The sequence below is a fragment of the Mustela nigripes genome, chromosome 13, assembly GCF_022355385.1.
Source record: "Mustela nigripes isolate SB6536 chromosome 13, MUSNIG.SB6536, whole genome shotgun sequence".
Lineage (NCBI taxonomy): Eukaryota > Metazoa > Chordata > Mammalia > Carnivora > Mustelidae > Mustela > Mustela nigripes.
Window position 1 is genome coordinate 86,966,431 of NC_081569.1, and position 10,063 is coordinate 86,976,493.

The 10,063-nt window shown below is 38.5% G+C and overlaps 1 pseudogene; it reads left to right on the plus strand.

The window, feature by feature from the left end:
- LOC131999418 (ATP synthase membrane subunit K, mitochondrial-like) overlaps positions 1 to 6,126 on the plus strand; it is an 87,823-nt pseudogene extending 81,697 nt beyond the window's left edge.
- The last annotated feature ends 3,937 nt before the right edge of the window (positions 6,127 to 10,063 follow it).

Sequence of the window (10,063 nt, forward strand, 5' to 3'; positions counted from 1 at the left end):
AGACATTTTCACAATATTTATTCTTCCAATCCAGAAGCATGGAACATTTTTCCATTTCCTTCTGTCTTCCTCAATTTCTTTCATGAGTACTTTAGAGTTTTCTGAGTACAGATTCTTTGCCTCTTTGGTTAGGTTTATTCCTAGGTATCTTACGGTTTTGGGTGCAATTGTAAATGGGATTGACTCCTCAATTTCTCTTTTTTCTGTCTTGCTGTTGGTGTAGAGAAATGCAACTGATTTCTGTGCATGGATTTTATATCCTGACACTTTACTGAATTCCTGTACAAGTTCTAGCAGTTTTGGAGTGGAGCCTTTTGGGTTTTCCACATATGGTATCATATCATCTGCAAAAAGTGATAGTTTGACTTCTTCTTTGCTGATTTGGATGCCTTTAATTTCTTTTTGTTGTCTGATTGCTGAGGCTAGGACTTCTAGTACTATGTTGAATAGCAGTGGTGATAATGGACATCCCTGCCGTGTTCTGACCTTAGTTGAAAAGCTTTCAGGTATTTCTCCATTGAGAATGATATTTGTGGTGGATTTTCATAGATGGCTTTGATGATATTGAGGTATGTGCCCTCTATCCCTTACACTTTGAAGAGTTTTGATCAGGAAAGGATGATGCACTTTGTCAAATGCTTTTTCAGCATCTATTGAGAGTACCATATGGTCCTTATTCTCTCTTTTATTAATGTACTGTATCACATTGATTGATTTGTGGGTGTTGAACCAACCTTACAGCCCTGGAATAAATCCTACTTGGTCATGGTGAATAATCTTTTTAATGTACTGTTGGATCCTTTTAGCTAGTATTTTGGTGATAATTTTCACTTTTGTGTTCATCAAGGATATTGGTCTGTAATTCTCTTTTTTGATGGGATCCTTGTCTGGTTTTGGGATCAAGGTGATGCTGGCCTCATAAAATGAGTTTGGAAGTTTTCCTGCCATTTCTATTTTTTGGAACAGTTTCAGAAGAATAGGTATTAATTCTTCTTTAAATGTTTGGTAGAATGCCCCTGGGAAGCTGTCTGGCCCTGGGCTTTTGTTTGTTTGGAGATTTTTGATGACTGTTTCAATCTCCTTACTGGTTATGGGTCTGTTCAGGTTTTCTATTTCTTCCTGGTTCAGTTGTGATAGTTTATATGTCTCTAAAAATGTATCTATTTCTTCCAGATCATCAAATTTGTTGGCATAGAGTTGTTCATAATGTTTTTATAATTGTTTGTATTTCTTTGGTGTTGGTTGTGATCTCTCCTTTTCATTCATGATTTTATTTATTTGGGTTCTTTCTCTTTTTTTCTTTTTTTATAAGTTTGGCCAGAGGTTTATCAATCTTATTAATTCTTTCAAAGAACCAGCTCCTAGTTTCACTGATTTGTTCTGTTGTTTTTTTGGTTTTTATTTCATTGATTTCTGCTCTGATCTTTATGACTTCTCTTCTCCTGCTGGGTTTAGGCTTTCTTTGTTGTTCTTTCTTCATCTCCTTTAGGTGTCAGGTTAGGTTGTGTATTTGAGACCTTTCTTGCTTCTTGATAAAGGCTTGTACCGCTATATATTTTCCTCTCAGGACTGCCTTTGAATCCCACAGATTTTGAACCAATGTTTTCATTATCATTTGTTTCCATGAATTTTTTCAATTCTTCCTTAATTTCTTGGTTGACCCATTCATTCTTTAGAAGGATGCTGTTTAGTCTCCATGTATTTGGGTTCTTTCCAAATTTCCTCTTGTGATTGAGTTCTAGCTACAGAGCATTGTGGTCTGAAAATATGCAGGGAATGATCCCAATCTTTTGATACCGGTTGAGACCTCATTTGTGACCCAGGATGTGATCTATTCTGGAGAATGTTCCATGTCCACTAGAGAAGAATGTATATTCTGTTGCTTTGGGATGAAATGTTCTAAATATATCTGTGATGTCCATCTGGTCCAGTGTGTTGTTTAAGGCCTTTATTTCCCTGTTGATCTTTTGCTTGGATGATCTGTCCATTTCAGTGAGGGGAGTATTAAAGTCCCCTACTATTATTGTATTATTGTCGATGTGTTTCTTTGATTTTGTTATTAATTGGTTTATATAGTTGGCTGCTCCCACATTAGGGGCATAGATATTTAAAATTGTTAGATCTTCTTGTTGGATAGACCCTTTGGGTATGAGATAATGTCATCCCTCATCTCTTGTTATAGTCTTTGGCTTAAAGTCTAATTGATCTGATATAAGGATTGCCACCACAGCCTTCTTCTGATGTCCATTAGCATGGTAAATTGTTTTCCACCCCCTCACTTTAAATCTGGAGGTGTCTTCAGGTCTAAAATGAGTTTCTTATAGGCAGCATATTGATGGGTTTTGTTTTTTTATCCATTCTGATACCCTGTGTCTTTTAATTGGGGCATTTAGCCCATTAACATTCAGAGTAACTATTGAGAGATATGAGTTTAGTGCCACTGTATTGCCTGTAAGGTGACTATTACTGTATCCAATATATGCATCTTAAAATCAGTGGAATTTGGTAAATACAAAATTGAAGTGTTCATGCTTCCAATCCTTTTTTGATACTTTCCCCTTTACCTGAAATGCCCTTTGTGTTCAACTTTCTACTCCAGGTCAGAGGCCAACTCATCTCTGATCTTCATGTCTTTTCTATCACAACTAATCTTTTCCTCCCCTGAATTCTCAGAGTACTGTCTCAGGACCTACTGCAGAGCACTTTGTTGTATTATAGGTACTTATGTGTGTTCTTAATTCCCCCAGCAGAGTATCTGGAGTCTAGACTCCTTAAAGTGCAATTGCATGTCTTATTCAACTCTTATATCCCACTTAGGATAATACTTTGCCCATTCAAGTATTTAGGAAATGGAAGAAGTTCTGATGATATGTATGTAATGTGCCAGGGAGAAGCTGAGCCTGTCTGACTCCATGTTGCTTCTATTTCCCTTGCTTCTAGGATCTATAGGTTAGGAACTTCTGTTTAGCACTGCATGTAGGTATGTTAATCATTGAGGGAATTTTGCTTACAGCTAAGACCTGAAAAACCACTTTTTACGTGAGACCTACCTTACCAAAGGAGATAAGAAAAGAAGCTAAAGGTGGACACCAACTCAATTCCTTCGAGACTGAAAAATGGCCATGACTTAGGGGGAACTTAAACCATGCTCCCTACAGTTAATGAGGTTGAAACTCATAGGAAATTTAAAGCTTGTGTTTCAGAGAACTATTTCTGCCTAATCAATTAGTGTGTCTTTTTGGACCCCACTAACAAATCTACTAGGTGTCTCTGCAGAAGCCTGGATTTAAGGTCAACTAATATGGTTTCAGCCTATGGGCAAGCAAGGCTCTGCACTCCTCACCTGAGACAATGAACCCGAAACCCCATCCAGTTTATACCAGCTCTTGGAGCATGCGCAGAGCCCCTTCTCCTTGTCCTCTAAGATAAACTCTTGACATAAGGAGCTGAATTTTGACTCTTTCTGATACTAAGTCTTTACCCCAAAGTGAACATTGGATGTATATTACATATATCTATGCTCAAAGCACATGCTTCAGCTTTCTTCAGAAGTTTTTTATTCCTATTCTTAAGTTTCCCCATTCTTATCATCAACATGTATGGAATCACATCCCCTATGATTATAAAATTTTTTTCTATTCTCCTTTAGGGAGGAAGATTTGGGTCTTGCCCTCCTGTCTCCTCTTTTGGCTGCCTCTCAAATAAGCCCTTTCCTTACTGCAAACCTGATGTCTCAGTGATTAACTTTGCTGTGCATCAGGTAGACAGACTGGGGTTCAGTTATAATAATGTCACACAGATCCCCATAGAGTGATTTAATATGCTTCAGAATACGGCACATGCTATTTAGTAGTAAACTTCCAGCTGGGTCAATATATAGCCTGAATGAGAGATGCCAAGAACCATTCTAACCAACACATGCAGTGGTCTGGGAGCAATGCCACAAAGGTGTCAAGTCTCAGTGCCATTCCCAAAGATCCCACAGGCTAAAGCATGGGTAATTGCACATATTTTTTTGTGAAAAAGAGATTACTGCTGCTTCTTCCCCAAAGCCCCCAAAATAAAAGTAATGGAAGTAACATTAATAAGCCTGAAATACTAAAGAGCTTGATAAATGAAATGACAGTAAGTAGTGTTAACAAATTTTGGAAGCTGGTAAGCAGATGGGCAAGAAATTTTCAGGAATGAGAAACAAAGCCTGCCTCATAGGTGGGGTATGGCACAGGGTTAATAATAGAAGGCCTTATTGAAATTCTGCATCAAAAGTAGAGGCCCAGGTCTCCTCCCTCCAGCAGGTAGGTGTATTTCTGGAGAGGCTGAGCAGGAGGAGCTCTGTACTCCAGGCAAATCTATCTTGAAATATAATTAAAATAGAGGAAAAAAGTGGAACTCTGCACTGTGAACAATGGGACCCCTAGCTTCTTTCATTCAGCTCTGAAAATACAGGCTTATATGCCTCCAGAAGGAGATCAGTAAATTCCTCTTTGGGGAAAATAATCACCCTCTTAAATATAAATCTGGTATTAACTATTCTTAAAATATATTATTTTTACCATTATATATGTGTATGTATACACATACATATGGATGCTGTTAAGATCCTATTTGAAATTTGAAAATGCATGTATATCTCCCACCAAATGCTAAGTTCCTCGAAGGATAGATCTGTACCCTATACATATTTCCAGGACATAATGTCAATCTTTGCATGTAATAAGTGCTCAGTAAATATTTGTTAAATTTTAAAAGAAAAAAATTTTAAGGGGGGGCAGGGTGAGGTGTAGAGGATGAAGGAGAGAGACTCTTAGTCAGGCTCCACGCCCAGCACAGAACCCAACAGCTCAGTCTCACAACCCTGAGATCACGACCTGAGCCAAAATCAAGAGTCAGACACTGAATAGACTGAACCACCCAGGTGCCCCTAAACAGAAAAGTTCTGAGAATACAAGATTTACTGCTATGTATTCAGACATGGAGTTTGATTCTAAACAACCCAAAGCTGGTCAGCAAAACTTCCTGCCTCCAATTAAAAACCAAAACCAAAAAGTGGCCATGAGTGTTTAATGAGTTCATGGGGAACATATAATACAAATTTCTTCTCTCAGCTCCCTCCAGAATAGTGATCTGAGGCCCACTGTGTATGTCTGATGAGACTGTAGTATTAATCTTCATACTCTTTAATGGTTGGTGCCTACACAATCCAAAAAAATCTATCATATTCACTGCAACCTGATTAGCAATATTATAACAACCTAATAAAAACATTTATAAATGAAGTTTTAAATGTGTGTCACCTATACTTCAATTGAAAAAAAAATGAAATGTAAAAAAAATTGAGGACACCTGGGTGGCTCAGTTGGTCAAGCATCTGACTTCAGCTCAGGTCATGATCTCGGGGTACTGCGATCCAGCCCCATGTTGCTCCCCACTCAGTGAAGAGTCTCTTGTCTCTCTCCCTCTGCCCCTCCCCCTGCTTGCACTCTCTCTCTCTCTCTCAAATAAACAGATAAAAATCTTTTTAAAAAATAAAAAATAAATAAATTACAAATGTGTTAAAGTTCTTGAAATTTTTCTGATGCTTTATTTTCCTCAGAGTTTGACCAATTACGTTAGATGTTATTACTGTAAAATAGACATGATAACTTAGTACTAAAAAGTACAGAAAATTTTTCACAAGTTAAAACATTAGAAAACACACTAGTTTACTTCCATAATTTTATGACATTTCCTGACAAAAAAAGATGGCTCAGCCTCAATTAATTTTATGCTGTCAGTTCTCAGAAGACATCTGTGGTTTTCATCGTTATCCATTAATATTAGTGGTTGATAAGCATCACTAAGTGATGTTAAGGTTTTATCAAGTAGTTGGAGCCTTGGGAGTTGTCCACAATGCTTTGCCTATACTAAGAGTTGGCAACAGTTCACTAACCAGAGGGCAAGACTGAAATTGTGGCAGTTCCAGAAGCTAATGCGCAATTCCATTTCACCGCTATCAAAAAATATTTCTACTCTTATACTCTTAAAAGTAGAATGAATGGTGTACTGGCCACAAAAGGAGGCATTGCTTTGATAGTCTTATACTTCAAGTTAAGGTCTTAAAAAACACCACTTGTGAGAGCAACATAAACAGATTTTAACCTGTACCTCATCTATTAAGTTCCCATGCCTGGAGAAGCTAATATCAACCCATCATGTGATACTCAATTTGTACAATAAATTATGAACCTGGAACAAAAAAAAAAAAAAGAGATGGCAACAGTTCAACAATGGGGTGCCAAATCACTGACATCTTTTTTTAAGCAGAGGTATAATAGTGGCAATAAAGGGAAAAGGCAGAAGCCGAGAATCTTCTTTTCCTATAGATGAGATCAGGTTCACTTAGGGAATCAACGCTTACATTATGATGCAGGGCTGAAAAATAACAATTTCAAAACAAAGGATATGTCCAGATGGGCAACTGCAGCTGATTCTCACAATAGACTTGCCAGTTTGGTATTTTCACTGCCACCTGATGCCCAGAGAGCTTAGGAGCCCAGACTCCTGGTGACTGCCTTGAGAACCCTATTTCCTCACCCTCGGCAGCCTGTGTTGCTGAGACCCAGCTGAGGCTCGCTTCTCTCTGAGCAGTCACATACAAACAGCCTCTCTGGACCCTGCCTTCTTCTCCTGTCTCTCCATGAAGGACTCCATTTCTCTAGCAACTCACCAGGTAAAGGCTACTCATTGTTCCATATCCCTCAGAGGTGAAAGTGGTATAGGAGACTCCCCACTCACAACAGCTCTTCTAGACCATTACTCCTCCACCCTCACAGAAAAGTACACACCACCCAGTACACTACCCTTGGCTTTCCAAGACCCTGTCAACTACCTACCTCCAAGCCAGACCCATCAGAGAAGACTTTAGTGAGAATCATGATATTCCACTCTAACTGCTGAAGAATGATGCCAAAGAGAAAGTGGGTGTCACCTTGGGTACACTGGGAACCACCTGCATCTTGGTGTGCAATCAGCTTTGGCACATGTGCCCATTTCCTAATGACTGAGCTAGATAATATAGTCAACTATCTGGAATGAATTATATTTCACTAATATAAATTATAGATATTCAAGTTTCTAATAGCCAGCAATATTTAGAAAAGTTAGATGGACTTTTTTTAATAGTATCAGTAACCTTACTGTTAGAAAGATATGTACCATGGAATATCACCCAGCCATCAGAAAGGATGAATACCCAACTTTTATACCAACATGAATGGGAGTGGAGGAGATTATGCTGAGTGAAATAAGTCAAGCAGAGAAAGTCAATTATCATATGGTTTCACTTACTTGTGGAACATAAGGAATGACATGGAGAACATTAGGAGAAGGAAAGGAAAAGTGAAATGGTACCATAAATCAGAGGGGGAGATAAAGCATGAGACACTGGGGATTCTGAGAAACAAACTGAGGATTTGGGGAGGGGAGGAGTTGGGGACAAAGGGTGAGCCCGGTGGTGGGTATTAAGGAGGGTGCAAATTGCAGGGAGCACTGGGTGTGGTGCATAAACAATGAACCTTGGAACACTGAAAAAAAATAAAATTTAATTAAGATGTTAAAAAAAAGATATTCCTAAAATCAAACTATCATTTGCCATCTGATATATTGCCATTTTAGGACCCAGGGAGGTGGATGAGCAGGGATGATAAGAGAAGGACTAGTTGAAAGAAGCCAGGCAGCAGCAAAAGACAATGAAGAAACTTCAAAGACACACTCACAGCAGCAGAAACTCCTCCCTCCCTTCATTCTCTATGTGGCCCTCACCACCCTGAGGTAGTATCAGTTACTAATACCCTAAAATATCATCCTTTCCTGGTCACTCTTTCTAGTCAGGTTCTATGAAAATCTCTATTTCTGCTTTTCATAAACATCTTAATGATCCTATTGCTTATAAATCTGCAAGTTCTAATCTTCAGTTCTTAGCTCAAAAATGTCAAAATAATTCCCTACTTGAAAAAGTCAAATCAAATGCGTTGTATGGTCTTCTGCTGGGGGAAAGAATGACGTACAGTTTATATGCTCACAGACAAGCATCTAAGTGGCATTGTTGGTTGCCTACACCACAGCAATCCTCCCCGGCCTCCATCTCAACATACATTCACCTTTTCCCCGAGAAAGATCATGTGACTCAGCAGAAATTGACTGTATTCCATCTCTAGGGGTGGACTCTGGTTGGTCTAATCTGATTATGGTAACCCAATCCCCCTCATCAGTGATTGGTCAGGAATCCAGTCTTAAACCAATCAGCATGTGGCGGTGCTCCATAATTGCTATTGACCCAGAGATGAACACAGGATTTAGTTGATCCAAGAGATTCCATGACTGAAGTAAGTTTTCTCCCTCTCTGACTAGCTATGAACAAGGAGGGATGTGACCCAGATGCTTTGAGATCCCTTCAGTCACCATGAGGAAAGCTATCTGTGAAGACCAGCCAACACATGTAGGAGGCAGAACTAAAAAAAAATTTTTTAATTTTTTAAAAAATCACACAAATCTGATCCAGAGCCCTGATCATATTGTGCCTGGAGACACCCTACCCCCAAACTTCTTGCTATTAAGGTAATAAATATCCTCATAAAATTAGCTAACTTGAATTAAGTTTTCCCTAACTTGCAACTAAAAACATCCTGATTGGTACTGTGTATATGCTGTAGATATTTTACAAATAAAGATGGTTACACGTTTTGAGGAAATATCTGAAACTTACCTACCAAATAGAGCAACAGTTAACTTCTAGTGAATGGCACTGGGGTGAAGGTACTGGGGCTGATACTGGCAATGGGGGAGTTTTGTTTTACATTATATATTGCTGCTCTTTATTCTCACAGTCAGTAAGTATAGTATTTAACAAAAACATTTCTTAGGAAAGCAGGGTGAGGAAATTGATTAGTAAACCTTTCAAGAACACTTCCGCACTCTAATATTAGGACTTTCTTCTTTATTATCATTCTAAGTGGCTTAAAACTACCAATTATAAAAGAAAAAGCTATCATAGACAAGGTTTATTGTGCCTGCCCAGTCCAAGCATCTGTTCACCGAAAAATATCCCACCTAAATGTCTCTTTGTCCCTTCCCTTCTCCTCCACCTTCTTCTCACCCACTCTTACACACCAACACACACATACACACATACACACACGGCCCCCAAAAGCTGTACTTTTACTATAGATCCTACTCTCCTGGCCACAGCCTCTTAGCCTGGTGATTAATACATGACCCAGAGATGCTTCCTATCCTAAGATGAAATTTTCTCCTGTACCATTAGTCAGAAAAAGAACTACTTAAATTTCAGCAGCAAGAATTTAGATTAGACATAAAGCAGAACTTCCTGGTCTAGTTGCTATGAGATCATAAGAACCTTCATAATCACAATATGCAGCTTACTTCCAGGCTTTTTACCTATTATTTATTTCTCTTTAACTTTGAATAACACAAGCCATCCTAATTTTGCTTGAATCCTTCTTATAAACTTACTTCTTGCTTAAAGAATTAGAAATGTGTTCCTGATAATAGCAACCAAGAGTCTTAAGTCAGACAACTAGAAAACTGAAGTTTAAGTGTTTACTTAATACCTATATAGCTGATACTCAGGTTTTCTAAATCTCCAGAGAGAGGCATAGCCAGCGGAACGCATACATAGAAACATCTGTTTGCCATGGCCGGGATGGTTGGCTTGCAGCTTCTGCCTACACAGAGCTCTTCAATACCAGGGTGATGAAATAATAGCCAGTCCAAAGAAGACAGGGTGAGGCTTACTAAAACTAAAGGTTGTTCCAGGTAAGGCTTTTAGAAACTAAAAAGAAGAAGCATGTTTAACTTTAGGTATATTTTATGCCCTACCTCATTTCAACAAGGACTTGAAGGAAAACTACAAAAATACATCACGTATCATCATGATGGTTAATTTTATGTGTCAACTTGGCTGGGGCATAGTGCACAGCTATTTCATCAAATGTTATTCTAGATGATTCTGTGAAGGTGTTTTTAATAAGATTAATATTTAAATCAGCAGACTAGAAGTAAAGTA